The sequence below is a fragment of the Heliangelus exortis genome, chromosome 2 (assembly GCF_036169615.1).
Source record: "Heliangelus exortis chromosome 2, bHelExo1.hap1, whole genome shotgun sequence".
Lineage (NCBI taxonomy): Eukaryota > Metazoa > Chordata > Aves > Apodiformes > Trochilidae > Heliangelus > Heliangelus exortis.
Window position 1 is genome coordinate 17,305,683 of NC_092423.1, and position 15,547 is coordinate 17,321,229.

General features: G+C 41.3%; 1 protein-coding gene across 1 annotated transcript in view; it reads right to left on the minus strand.

Moving 5' to 3' along the window:
* APBB1IP (amyloid beta precursor protein binding family B member 1 interacting protein) overlaps positions 1–12,905 on the minus strand; it is a 56,135-nt gene extending 43,230 nt beyond the window's left edge. Inside the window, exon 1 of the mRNA XM_071734964.1 lies at positions 12,693–12,905. The gene's annotated coding sequence lies outside the window, so the exon portion shown is untranslated. The remainder of the gene's footprint in view (positions 1–12,692) is intronic.
* Positions 12,906–15,547: the final 2,642 nt, after the last annotated feature.

The following is a 15,547-nucleotide window of genomic DNA, read 5'->3' on the forward strand; positions in this document are numbered from 1 at the left end:
CTCTGCAGCTAGAGTAGTGGTGTCTGACATGGAACACTTCCAGAGACAAGAACTATATATATAATTCTTTTAAGAGACTCTATGCAAGGGATTGAGAGCTCGAGTACACATGAAATAAGGGTTAAAACTAAGATCAAACTTTGAACATGTAAGTAATCCTACTGGTTCACTGGATTTGTGTGCAACTGTATTGGGTTTATGTGGCACAGCTTTGGCAGCAGGGTACAGGGGCAGATTCTGTGAGAAGACACCAGGACGTGCCCCCACCCCATGTCAGGGAGAAACAATGGTTCCAGCTGAGTGCAAGACAGACTTGGTGCTGGCCAAAGCCGAGTCCATCAGCAATGCTGGTGACACCTCTGCAACAACACATTTAAGAGAGGACAAAAATTGCTGCACAGAAGCTGTGTGAGAAAGTGTGAGAGAAAAAAGCCCTGCAGTCACCAAGGTCAGTGAAGAAGGAGAGGTAGGAGGTGCTACAGGTGCTGGAGCAGAGATTCCCCTGCAGCACAAGGTGAAGCCCATAGTGAAGCAGATTGTTTCCCTGGAGGACCATGCCAGAGGAGATAACCCACTGCAGCCCAGGGAGGATTCCATCCCAGAGCAGCTGGGAATATGTGGGCCATGGTGTGTCCATACTGGAGGTGGCTGCCTATGGAACTGCAGCCTCACTGTGTGAGGAGCCCACACAGAGCAGGTTTTCTGGCAGGACCTGTGACCCCTTTGGGGACCCTCACTGAAGCAGTCTGCTCCTGAAGGACTGCAGACTGTGGAAGGGACTCATGCTTGAGCAGTTCTTGAAGCACTACAGCCTGTGGGAACATCCCATGTTGGAGAAGTTCATGATGGACTGCATCCCAAGGGAGGGTCCCCACACTGGAGCAGGAAAGCATGAGGAGGAAGAAGCAGCAGAGACAAAGTGTTATGAATTGGCCACAATCCCCAAGTCCCATTCCCCTGTGCTGCTTGAGGGGAAGAGGTAGAAGAGTTAGGAGTAAAGCTGAGGCTGGGAAGAAGGGTGAAGATGTTTTTCCTTTTGTTCTTATTTCTCATTATCCCACTGTTTTATTAATTGGCATGAAATTAAATTGATTTCCCTACATTGAGCCTGTTTTGCTCAATGGTAATTGTAGATAACTGCCTTTATCTCAACCCATGAGCTTTTATGTCATATTTTCTCCCCCTGTTCTGCTGAGGAGGAGTTATAGTGTGGCTTGCTGGGCACCTGGGGGACAGCCAAGGTCAACCCACCACAGCACCCTACACAATGGGGACCAATCTGATACAAAAAAAGCAATCAACTGAAGACAGAAACAACTCTAATGACTATAAAAACTGTTTAAAAAGACCAGCAAGTATCCTGTTCTTCATTCTTAATGCTTTCCCTTTAATAGAGTATCTTGAGTTAAGGAACTACTCCGTAATTAAATTATAAAGGGCACAGAACCACTGAAGTCAGTATCTGTTGTTTCAGAATCATTTCATAGCATGTCTTTAATAAGATAATTAATATTGGAGCAAACTGAGCTGCTCTGCCTCCTCTGGACTTGGTCTTTCTGGCATCTACATAAACCAGACTGGCCTAATTTCCACTTGTCCTCTTACCACCTGTGTTATCCCCAGCACCAGAACTCATTAGGAGTAGACATGTACAGCCTTCATCAGGCAGGCTCAAGGCATATTCTACCTGCTTTAGACTTTTTTTTTTTTTTTTTTTTTTTTTTTTTTTTTTTTGTAGCTAGTGTAACTAAACAAGGCACAGGCAAGTGGGAAATGGACTTTGAATTTTCACAGTTCTCTGAGGTCCTGGAAATCAAAGAATTAAAGATATGGGAACTGGATGCTGTCAAAGACACCTTAATAGGATGTGGTTGGAATGGATGAGGGTAATGCTATGCCCATGTAACTGGGAACAAAAATCACACGACTGAGTGAATGGAGAGCTCAAGTCATTCACCTCATTTCCAGCTGACAAACCCACACTGGATGGCTCACCCACTTTGTATGTACCATAGTCATCATACAGAGCTTTCTATATAAAATTTTGTTTCTATAGATTCAGTAGTATACTGGTTGGGCAAATGATTACTGAATCTTGATTAATTTACTTGAATCAACAGCTCTGTAGTTTCCTTCACACCTTCTACTTGGAGAACAGATTTTCCTAAAAGGGATAGAAAAAATGGCAGCTTACTTGATCAGGCAGAGTGAAGTCAGAATTGTTTTGTGGAAAAAAAGAACAACAAATGGAGCTGCAGTTCATATTGACAAATATCTCATAATTGCTTAAATAATACTGAATAACTTTATGTTTTCCTGTTTTCTGATTTAGGAGAACAAAATATCTCATGGAGGAATCTTATCAGCTCAAGCCATTTGCATGGTTTTGTATATATTTTAAAGTAATGACTAGACCTACTTTGAGGAAAAAGTCTTCATATTGGTTCTTCTGATAAACTGCAATCCTGTTTTTCTGTATTTCTCAGAAACTATAAAACTGGCTAAAAAATTACTCTTGGGTTATAACCAGAAGACTCTCAAGAGGAAGAGTAAGAACTGTCTAAAAGGGAAAAAATCCAAACCTAAGAACCCTCTTAAAGTAGTTAGCAAATAAAGGGGGTGAAAACTGAGTTTGGGATTATACAATACTTTCATTAAATTATGGGATTTTTGCAGGTTCTAGTAAATTTAGAGCTTCTTTCTTTGTGATTATATGATTTTCTGAACCTTCAGAAACATTTGGTTCATCTGAAAAAATAGAGTGCAAAGAATTCAGTAGAAATTTCCACAGTAAAACGGAGCTGAGTTAGTCACTGATGACTTTTTCTTGTCAATTCAAATAAATGACATTTAATAGTAGGGGGTTATTTGACCTTAGGCAGGTGGGAGGAGAAGACCTCAACAGATATTTTGAGAAGGAAATACGTCAGTGTCCCTTTCAAGTGTTGTTTTCACTGAACAGACATCCATCATGATCACCAGGCTGATAAAGCCATCTTGTCACGAAGCCATTGCCCCTATTAATATCTTTTTATTTCTCTTGAATTTCCACCAATTTGGCTTAGGGAGACAAAATTAACCTCATAATTACCAAATACACCAAAAATATTTTTATGCTAAAACACACTTAATGTTCTCTTTAACTGATGTGAGAACTCCCAGAAAAGCAAAAGATAATATTAGCAAGTCCCCAAAACGTGGAACAGTAAAAGAATGTCCATCCACTCTCCTCCTCTTTGATTCCTCTCCACAACCATTTCCATTCCTTTCATATGATTGCCAGAGCAGGCACAAACACACAAAGCAATATACACATTTGGGAACTATCCCATTCAAGGAAGCTGTTGCTTAATTTTGGACAAGCAAATTCTTTCAACTTCAATTACAAAACTTGAACTTATTCAAGACAGAAACTCAAAGTGAAACCTGCAGATGTGTATGAACTATTATTAGCAAAAAGGGGAGAAGATTTACCAAGTCTCCAGAACAACATTGAGTTTCATACTCAGTCCTCCTCTATACCCTAAGCAGTAACTTTTCTATCAGGTTTTTCTATATATAATACTAATATTGGTACCTCTTTAAATCACTATTAACTACATGAAAAGGAAAAAAAAAGACAATACTTTTACACAAAGTTTCCTATGATGTAAGATTTTAGGCAGAGAAAAAAATCAGAATTAAAATAAAAAGAGGAAATTGTGGTTGTCAAGATCAAACATACTAAAGAGGGGCTTATGGGTAGGTGTATCTTAGAAACCTAACCTATTTTTAAAGTGATTGATTAAAAAATTTGTCTTCTAGATCACTTCTTGAAGTTACACCAAGCATATACCAGGTCTTTTTATTTCCCCTCAGATTTCACATTCTCAAATTTTCAATGAGCACTCATGAAAACCATTAAAAAACAAAAAAAACCAAAACCCAAACCAACCAACCAACCAAAACCCAACCAAGCACCAACAAAAACCAAAACTCCAACATTTCTCATATTGTATATCTCAGGGGTTGAGGCATTTTCCATTCTGCTTGCTATTCTAACCACCAAGTCTCACTATTCAGTTTATGCACATTCAAATCTCACAGGCTTATTTAGTACATTAATATTGATTCATCAATATATTTATTGACCCCACCATTTACCAGAAGTTGCCTAAACCTGCTAGACCTATTTTTTTACCTTCTGAATTACAGCTTTATCAGCCTATATGCTGATAAAAAAGAATTTAAATCTAAATTATGATCCATGATTATGATTAAATACAAATGCCTTGTATTTAATTGTACTCTTTGTACTTGTACCATCATTGAATTTCAGCTTACCCAATGAAAAAAAAGTGGTCTCTGTATATTTGTTCCTATTTCTCCTCACCTGCTACTGCCTGACAATGCCTGTCTTTTCTCCATTACACTCCTCATGGCCATTTCCAAAGACCTACTTGCATCCCCTCAGATGCCCCTGCGAGGGGGCCTTCAGCCATTTCCTTTTCCTAAGAACCATCCCTGCTGCCCTGGATGACAACACAAAGCTGTGCACAGATCTACACAAAACTTCTTCCATTTTTCTGAATATGTGCTCCATACTCACCCTTATTTTGAAACTGAGATGCAAATTTTTTGAGCTATGGGCTAGAAGTTGGAAATAAGTTCTCTCACTTCTAACACCAGAGAAATTTGGCACATGCATAGAAAGCAAGCCAGCCTACAAAGATGGATGGAAAACATTCCCTACCTTACAGCTTGTGCTAGTAAGAGTAATGTACTTTGCTGACAGTGAATGGTTTCCCATGGGGATGGTGCAGTATTCAAGGGCACCAAAGAAAAACAAGGAGTGAGAATGTTTAGATGGAAGAATGGCAAGGAGGCCCTTGCACTCAGTCAAGGTGCACACGTTTAGCGTTATGGACTGACAGATGGAGGGGGCACTGCCTGCCCTGGTCTATAATTGGAGCTGTGGGATTCAAATCAGGATAGGATTTCTGCATGGTTACATACATTTTCATGTGTTAAAATACTAGAGAGAATTTTGACACAAAATTCACCCTTCATGAAATATTAGAAAATATCATGAAAGTTGACAAGGTGATCATATGGTGCAGCTCAAAAAAAACCAAAACAAAACCAAAAACCCCAGACAAAATAATATACTAAGCAGAATTTAAACTGTTAGCATCTGATAGCTCTGAGAATTGCCAAAAGCCAGTTCCTTTCAACAGGAAGAGTGGTTTAAGTCAGGTGGTAACAACGCTTCTGCACTTGCAATCTGAAAACAAGCTCAGACCCCTTGTGCAATACAGAACAGGAAACAGCAACTGCATCACACCGGAGATTACCATCTCTGCAAATCGGTCTCAGTAGGGCTGATGCAGTTCAATCAACCTAAGGGCTACAGACAAAAAGGAATGAGGAACAGCACGGTATCAGTAGAGCAAAGGCATACAGCAGATTCATGCCACAAACAACATTAGGAACCAGTCAGCTTGGTGATCTGGTGAACAGTTATAGAAACATTCATTAACTTCAAAGCATTGTTCTTATTCTCAAAGTGTTACATATGCAAACAGCAAGGATAAAAATACATTATATTTTTACAAGTCACGCATAAAGATTAAAAGCACACCTTCACCTCATAGTCCCTGCACTACAGTTTCTGTCAGAGTACCAAGTCAATCAAAATGAACACCAGTTGTTCAACTACCCAGACAGCTACTACCAGCACTGTAACTTCCTTAAAATACTTTCTGGTGTGGGATTAAAAAAAATCTTTAAATTTTAGAGAGACCTGCCAGTAGCCCAGTGATTAAATAATGCAAATCAGAGATTCACCCTTAGCTATGGCAGTAGATCATCCCGTATCAATGCAAAAAACAGAAAAACAAAACAAATCTAGGGAAGCATGATGAAAGTTACAGAAGCCCCAGCAAAAAATGCAAAGCTGAAAAGAGGATAACTGCCTGTCATAGGAAACAGGTGTGCAAGTATTATGATAAAAAAAAAATGCATTGAAACCTAGAAGAAAGCTATTGAGGCATCATTTCTTCCTGGCTTATAACACAAAATCAATGGGATAGTAAATGAAAATGGAAGCCTATACAACTGCTCCAGGAAAATGTGCACAGTGTAATTATGAAATTCATCATCAAAAGTGGTGAGTTAGTAACCGAGGAGCTGCTTTTCTCTACAAGCAGGCACAGGCAGAAGTGCTATTGTTTCACACAGTTTCAGACAAGGATGCTGAACCTCATATTTCAAGACCCAAAACAAAAGCTCCACCTGTTTAGAATCAGAGTAAAGCTTTCATGATAGACAGGTTACACCATACCTTCCGGAACAGGATCTCTTGTACCTCTTTCTGATGCACCTGAGATGCTGGTCACTGCTGGAGACAACTTGCTGGTCAAATCGACTGCAGGTTTTTAACAGGTTTCTTACAATGATTTTACAGTTAGGTGTCAAAAAGAACTCTGACTACTCAAATGTCTCCTACATACTTAAGGCAGACAGCATGGACTTTCCTTAATCATCTATTGCATTGTGCCTAGTAAAATGTCCCTAACAGATATTTAGGTCAATTTTTATGAAGTAGCATTAAAATCTACCTCTAATCTATCTCTATTCTATTCTGCACCTATCTCTGCAGAATTCATCCTAGAAGAATAATTCAATTATTTACTAATTCCAGGAGATACTAAGATAGGAAACTTAATTTTTGAAGTGATGAAGTAGAAATGGTAGCTGTCCCCAAGCTTTCCAAGTAACAATCAGATTGGGCAGTTAGCACATTCACTTTTCTCTTTCTTATCTATGTAACATGGCTTTGTGACTCTCTTCTGTTATAATTAACAGAACCTCTGTGGGTCCTGTTCTCTGTGGCAGCTGGGGGTCCTGTTCTTAGGGTAAGGTGGGACTGCAAGACTACTGAATGGTCCCAGAGGTTCAGTTAATAAGATTAACTCATATTCTGAAAAGGATGGATCAAAAGCAATTAGACTGCTTCCAACACTACACTTACTTCAAATTTATGTCATTTTCCAAGAAAAAACTTGCACATATAGATAACTTTGAAAGCAGTTTCTTACTCATATCATTCATTCTTCTGGGAAATCTGCTTTGTCAGTGACTATAGGTTTATCCCCAGCTGCAACTGCATTGCATATTTATCTCAGGGATGGGTGTGACATGTGGTAATGCTGCTCCTGATGGAATAAGAGCAAGACACTGAAACACTAGGAGCTTCAAGAAGACTGATACAATTGTAAAGTGTCCTTCCTTGTTTAAAAGCAACTCACATTTGACTTTGGATAAAAACTAAAACAGCAGATAAATAAAACTGTGTGAGGGAATCCTTTTCTAATGTTAACCTGGGGCACTAGAGCATCTTCAGGTGACTATGTGACATAAACCACAGCACTGATTGCTCCAGATGTATTTTTACAAACACTATGGAACTTCTTTTGACTCCAGTTGCCTTGTTATCTTGGATCAAGTGGCTCATAATGACTCTAGAATCTAGAAAGACTAAAGGCACTTAAGCTAACTCCAGAATCATCCACCCAGATGTAAGCACAAACCCATTTACATAAGAGCAGCCCAAACTCTCAGATGTTACTTCTGTTTCACAGAAACAGTACCTATGCCATTTCTACAACTAAGCCTCTAGTAGGCTTGTTCTCTTTCTTGCTGGTTTGGAAATCCAGGGAAGTCACTTCTATTACAGAAAAAAATCTGAAGTTAGGAATTAATTTGGAAGATTTTTTAGTCAAAAAAACCTGAAAGATACACTGCTTCACTATACACTGCTTCACTTTAACAATGACAGCAGTTGTATTTTACCCTTGTTTTGCCAAGATTATAATAATAATTTAACCATCACAGCAACTCCCATGCATGAGTACACCAACTGAGAACATGCATACCACCATCTCTTTCAGTTAAATATATTTAAGCACTTCATTTTCCATTGGTGAGAGAAAGACCTTAGCCAACGTCCTTCAGATGGCATTGCCTCAATATCCATCACCTCTATGCTCCCCAGACTCCCCTTCTCCTTCCCCATCCACTGTTCCAAGCACATGCTCTTCTTTATTCCTCTTGCTGGGAGTGGTGTTTGGGAGAAGCAGCTGTGGGTCCTGTTCTTAGGGCAAGGTGGGACTGCAAGACTACTGAATGGTCCCAGAGGTTCAGTAAAGAAAGCCTGCAAAGAACAGCAGACTACCTAAAAGCTCACCCATGGTATGTAAGGAAGAAGTTACTCAAGGCTAGAAGAGGGGGTAGCAAAAGGTTCTCATGATAAGATGAAGGAGGACAGGAAGAACATTTAACCATTGACAGGCAATATGCTGCTGCTACAGAACAGGAGTGTAGATGGATACAGCATGCAGACCGGGTACACCACAGAATCACTCTCAGCCACAGACACAGAGTTTGGATCTTGGGGCTCCTGAAAATATATGCCAAGTGTACTTGAGCTGAGTTAAAAACACCTTATGAAAGGGAAAAAAAATCAGTGTAAAAGCACAAACTCAGGGAGGAGAAAGATGAGAAGCAATTTGTATGTAACAGAACTTCACTTTTTAGCCTCATGTCAGCTCCTGAAGGTGACTGTTTTCCTCAGCTTTACTAAAGAGTAAATCACTGAAGATAAATTTTACCTTACTAAACAATCAGGTAGAATTTCTGGGTCCATTATTAACTTTCCACCTAGAAAAGCTGGTATTTTTCAATCTATATAATGCACAGTGATCACCAACAGCTATAAGCAGTAGGTTTCAGATGAAGATCTGTAAGTAATGTGAAAGAGTGGAAGTCACCATAAATGGGATGTTTTAATGGCGTGGCTGTGGCTGCTTTACCACAGCCCAGCAAACCCTGAACAGCACAAAGGAAGCAGTTGTGGGAAGAAAACATAGCAAGAGGAAAAGAATCTTGTGACATTTCCAATACAATTTTTCCATTTCTGTAAGCTTTTCCATGAGAAGGAAATGCCACTGCTTCCCTCTCTTTTTTCCTTAACAAGTGGAGGAGGGATGGAACAACTGATTTGGTCAGAGACAGCAAATTCCTCAAGACACAAGGGAGACAAACGAGGTCAATCTACTGACAGATATGAAAGGCTTTGCGGAATTTCATGGAAAAACATGGCTCCCATGGGACAAAACTGCAGTCAAATTTGTGCTGTATCCCTTCGTTGGACTGGTACCCACTGCCTCATTCCTATTTGCTCTCTCAAACATTATGTCTGCTGGCTTCCTCTCAGTCATGAAGATGAGGTCACCATAGCACAAAACTAAGCTGTAACAGCAGCAAGTATTTGGGAATGTTATCTGTGTTTGTGTTTTCAGTGTCCATTCTCACTTGCTCAAGGGTTACCTCAGCAATTTAGGCCCTCCAAGAAACATGTACTGATCTTTAAAAAACAAGATTTCATAAAAAACATGAAGACCAGCAATGTAAACTTGTCTGATATGTATGATTATATTTTAAACTGCAATATTTTTTTTGGCTGATATATCCTTCCTATTTCTGTGCTTCAATGAAATTCCCATAACAAGTGAGAGAGAGTGAGGGCTTCTATTACTGTTAGAAAATACTAGAGAATCTTCAAAAGTACATAAAAGTCCCGCTCTCAAGGAGAAGAAAAGTAACCACGTGTCTGCTACCTGCAGATGCAATGAGAGTACCAAACCTGATCAACTAAGGCCACCAAGGAGCAAGTTTTTGCTTGCTGCATATATGGACTTGATGCTAGCAGGTAAGTGATGATTCTGTGAGCTTGTCCACTCTCATGGTGAGCTGCCTTCAAGGCAGACACATTATTTTGCTAGAAAAGAGGAACTGGAAGGTCATTTGCAATTTTTGTCAGCAAAAGCATCCAAATGAGTGCCTCTGTGACTTTGGCTCCTATGTGTTGTCTCTATGCCTGATGGACTTCCAATGTTGCTAGAAGCAGATTTGCTCCCAGTACATCCCCACTGTCCCCAATAGGTGCTGAGTACAATGACAAGATTTTCACTGAAGTTTTTGTTATATCAGATGGATTGTCTGAGGATAACTGAGAACTTTCTGTTACTAGTGTTATTAGCTACATAGGGTCTGACCATCACTGATAGAAGACACACAAGGAGTTTCTTCCTTTATTATGTGACATATCACACTTTTACACACACTTCTTTAGATTACAAGCAAGTACAGAGTGAAAGCAAAAATGGAAATACACTGAAGATAAGCATCCAGTGCAAAACATCTCTCAGAAATGTCTCTGTATGTATTTCTAAACAGAGTATCATAGAAAAATTCAGTTCATATATACTGAACCTTCTTTTACTTCTGGGATTCCTAATGTATCTACTCCTCAAAACACTAATACTCCTAGTAACTGTAGCCCTAATTTATCTGAGCCTAAATTCATGGCATGCTGGATCATGCTCAACAAGAAGAAAAGTGCTGTGTGCAGACTGAAGTCACTTCTGGTCTAACTATGAGAGCAATTAGCTAGTCACAGCTCTAAAGGACGGCTTTACTGGAAGAAAGGCTTTGAAACTAATCACGGAATTAAACTTTTTAAACAGTTATTATTGAGCTAGTTTGTGAATTCCCATATGGAAGTTTTAAGTCAGATAAAAGTAATTTGTGTTTCCTTTTCATTCACAGCCCAGGAACAATGCTATAAATTAATACTGAGGGGTGGTGAGGAACACATGTTCACTTATGCTCATGTAGATGCTCAAAAGTCTCCCACAGAAACTTCAGAAGAACGCAGCACCCTCGGCTCTTTCCTTCACAGTGAGTGCCACCTTCTATCACAGTGGCAGCTATACTGTTACTATCTGGAGTAGCCATGAATCCATAGGCTGGATGCTAAGGAAAGCTGCCAAAAATGCCTGCTTTTGCAAGAGCAATTTTACTGCATCATGGATCACTCTTCATCATGAAATGACAAATGGTGGAGTTTCTATGACCTAGGCATCTGATCTGGTCATTCCAGGCTCTTTTTAGTCAATGAAGGGAAAGAAAGTCAATTTTACAGAGGATGAATCATGGTAGCTGTCTGAACAGGGCAGCTGAACCAAGTTTTAGCAGTATCTATCTCTCTCCATTGACTGCAAAGGTAACTCAGAAGCACAGGTGACTAAAATGCTAAACTCTAAAGCTGGGTAAGGAGGCTCCTGCCTATTAAGTCCAAGAAAAGCTTCGGAAGGCCTTCAGGGCTGTAAGTTACCATTGTCACCAGAGACCTTCCAAAACAAACAAGCTAAGACCTCTACACTGTTGCAGGCAAGTAAGAAAGCTCATTTTCACTTTCATCCCAGATCTGCATCTGACTACATGAAGTCAGATGGGCTTACAACAAAACACATGAGGACATGCTGAAATGAAAGCTGAAAAAAAGGTCTGTGGGAGAGAAAAATACATGTAGTTTACAGAGAGAGCAGGAAAGGACGGGGATATCTGAATGATGTGCAGGGAAACCAAATTCAGCTACATTCCTGTAAAGCCACTACTAAAACAAAGTCTTTCAAGAAAAACCATATTCCAAGATCTTTTCAAAGGACATACGTTCATGAACCCGCAAGTGAAAGTTTGTAACTTTGTAAAGTTAGTGGAGACAAATGAATAGGAGCCTACACAGGTGGAGCAAGTCATCTAGTATAGATATAGCACTGGGCCCGACCTATTTTTCTCTGATGGAACATATAATACTAACTCAACTCTGGAAACACTGAATTTGCACCACTGCAAGGTAATTAAGTAACAGAGACATCAACAAAGTCATGTGTGAAATACATTTTTTTAGAAGCAAGTCAGGAACCGATGACAAAACATACATGTCATTTAGTTAAGGGGAACTAGAACGAAAGAGGAAAAATGACTGCCAAATCCAGCAAACAAAACTTCTGAGCAGTAGAGTCAAGCTGAAGCCATGCTAGTCATAGAATCAGAGTAACGTAGGGTAGGAAAGGACCTCAAAAAGCCAATCTGACTGTCCCAATTTGGTGGTACTTTGCATACCTTGCTTACTGGCTGCTTTGCCATAACCACACCACCTTCTTACATGATTAGTTCAAGACTGGTAGATTAGCACATTCACACTGTGCATTTTTTGGCCACTCGTGCCAGGCCTCTTGGTCTGCAGTTTTTCATGCCTGCCCTCACTTTTCCAAGGCAGGCACCTGACACAGGGCACTGTGAGTTCCCCAGGATCCCACTTGCCTCCAGAGACTGCAGGGGAACTACTGCAATCCTGCCTTGCAAACGACTCATGCCCTACCCGCCCCCTCTGGGTCTGGGCACTCTTCAGGTCCGACTCAAACGAACCCTGCCCAAGGGAACATACCAATACCGGGACCAAGCACCGCAGCACTAAACCCCGTTATCCCATTTCAGCCCATTTCACGCGTGCCGTCGGAAGACTCCCTGTGCCGAGGGGAGAGGCCCGCCTGTGAGAGCTGTCTCTCTCCCGAGCGGCGAGGCGGCATGCCGGAGGACAAGCCGTGCCCACCGAGGGGTTTATCGCAACTTCCCACCCCGAGAACCGGAATCCTGCCGGAATGACTTCTCACCACAGCGCATAGGACAACTCGTGCCCCCGCCACGCCACAGCCGGGCTCCCCACGCTTCCCGCCGCCTTCCCGCCCCGTCGGGGTCCCGGGCTGGCACTGGGGGCCCTGGGGGTTCCGGTTGATCCCTCTTACCTCGGTGGGGGCGGCCGGGGGCCACCGGCTCCCGGAGGCGCCAGAAGCAGGAGTCGCGGGGTGGCGGAGCGGCTCTGCTCAACCCCTGCGTGGCCGGAGTTCGACCTCCCACCGCCTGTAGGGAACTGGGGCCGCTCCCCTGGCTGCCGGGAGCCCCGGGGCGGCCACCTCCGCGGGAGCCGCCCCGCTGTACGCAGAACCACCCCCCCGCCTGGGACCCGGGGTCTGTCGTTCCGCAGCGCCTGGGCGGGACACTCGCTTCCCGATACTTAACCCCGAGCTGCGGGGCAGGAGGACCCGGGCCCGTTCCATGTTTCTCCGCGCAAGGGCTTGCTGCTCCATGCTGACTCGAGAACTGCCAATAGCCGGGTCGAAGGTGTCCCCTCCGCGCTGTGGAGAGGCTGCCTTCTCCCTGGAGCCTTAGGAGCACCCGGGCTGGCCGCAAAATGGAGCCCGAAACCCGCCCTGCCAAGGTTTGAGGTGCAGGAAGCCCAGGCGGAGAGCACCCGCAGAGCTCCGGGGTCACCTCAGCCGGGCCGGTGACTTTTGGCTAGGCTGTGCTGTCAGACAGGTTCTCTGTTCATTGACTTTACATATCTTTTAAATAATATATCTGCAAGGCAGAAAATTACTTCCACGGTATTTTTACAACATTTTGTAGCATCACAAGGTGCTTTGAAGTGCGCTTAGATTTTATTTACCAAGTAACTAGTACAGTTCCGTAAAGGTGAAAAAAGGAGGAAAAAAAAAAGAGGTTTCCATCTGAAGTTAAAAAGGAAAATGTCAGAAAATTCAGTGCGGCCTTCATGGGGTTAAATGTCAAGTGAAAAATATGAGATTCTAAGTGTGGCAGGTGGCATGCAAATAGACCCCTCTCTTGATTTAAAATACTATTCTCATTGTGTGTAACTTTGCCAAATCAATGTTTTAGCTTATTTTTTTTTATGTATATCTAAGACACTGACGTTAAAGCGGAGTGACTAAGGTGAAGATGTCGCCATCTCTGACTTCTGCTACTTCAGTTTATAAAAGTCATCAAGTAGGTCAGCTTAATCTTGTGTTTACAGGCAATTTATATTAAAGCACCAGATTTTGCTCCAAAGAAGCCAAGAAATCCCACGTTATGGTCTTTCAGCGCTGCTGGAGATAAAATAATTATAGCAGAAGGAGGGTAGCATTTTAAATTTTGCTCAGCAAAATGTTTTGCACAGCAAAGATGTTTCAATGCTTTAAAGGGTAATTGCTTCGAAAAATTCCAGCTGAGACAGCTCAGACATATTTTAGAATACATTTAGGGAATTGTTCTGCTCATATTATTTAAAAAAAAACAAACAAGTAATTTCACTGAGAAGCTGACTAAAATTTACCAGAGACTTTGCTGAGGTCAAAACTGTGTTTGGCCAAGCACGTGAAAATTCATCTAAATTTGACAAACTTCTAGTTGTTGAAAAAACCTGCACATAATTAAGAAACAGTTATTAGTTCATCATCTTGGGAGTCTGAGGTCCCATGGATACTGCATATTCTTTTTGTTGACTTTCTTTGCAGTTTCTCCTTTTGGCTTTTTGAATCATTATGGTGTCAAGAAAAGAGGTAGTTTCAAAAGATCAATTGAAAATTTTTTCTGTTCAGATTATCCATAAATCTATTTTGAAATTAACACTTTGCAGTGAACACCCTGCATGTATTAGGGTGATAATATTTGATGATGCATTTTGTTGTCAAATAGTGTTTTTTTCACTTTTACGTGAGACCTATCAGTTACATGACCACACCCTGATCACACTAGTGGTTTCACACTCATTTGGCTGTTGCTGAAATGCATGACCAAGATATTTGTTATGATACTGTAGAAAACATCTGTTCTGTTTGTATGAATGAGCCTTTTTTTTTGTGTCTCTAGATTTATTCCTGTCCTCTCCAAGTATCCTGGAATAATCCTGAGAAAGCTGAATGGCAGTATTTTCCATCTCTTCTTCTACCTGGCTCTAACAGATCGGCATCATTCTTTCTAAGAGGAACAGTGAAGATGTGAAGGGCACATCTCTAGAAAGCAAGGAGGAAATAATAGAAATCCCAGAAAATCTTGAATGTTATCCAAGGAGTATTTGGGCTGTAATCAGGAGCATGAGCACTGTTCCAGTGGGATGGGTGGAGGCCACCATGTATTCATAAGGAAGAAATGTGGTGGGGAAACACTGCTTCAGATATGGGCTTGATGAAGAGTGTTAAAGAGAGGCAAAACTTGTGGCAAGAGCAAGTGAAAATATATAATGCTTCCTAAATTTTTTACTCTCGGCTAAAGTGGACATGAAGCAGAATCATTGCCCTGAATTCTGGCCTTCCATTTTGCTCTTCTCCAAAAACTTTCCATTTTCTAATGGAAAGAAGAGACATGCATCCCACCCACATTACAATTGCGTGTTTCACAGCAGTTCCATGACTCAAGACCTAACACATGCAATTACAAATCATTCTTTTCCTTTTCTTATCATGGGGGAGTAGATCACGGGTTAGATATGCTGTCAGTGTACACCCTCACTTTGGGCAGCTTTACAAACTTCCACAGTCCTTTTGGCTTGCATTTCATTGTAATAGAAGTTTCTATAAAGCAGCAGGTAATACAGACTTGAAGCAAAACATCTGGTTTTAAAAGGGAACAAATAGATACATTTCTAATGTCAGGAAAATAATGCTTCATTGGCAAAAAAGCAATGCTTTACCACATATGACCTCCCTTAAGTTGTACTGACATCATGTTATACACTGATAATGATTCTAGAGATGGAACTTCATTATTTCCACTGGGTGAATGTGACACTATGGTGAGGAGGATCTTACCTTCCCAGAGTAAT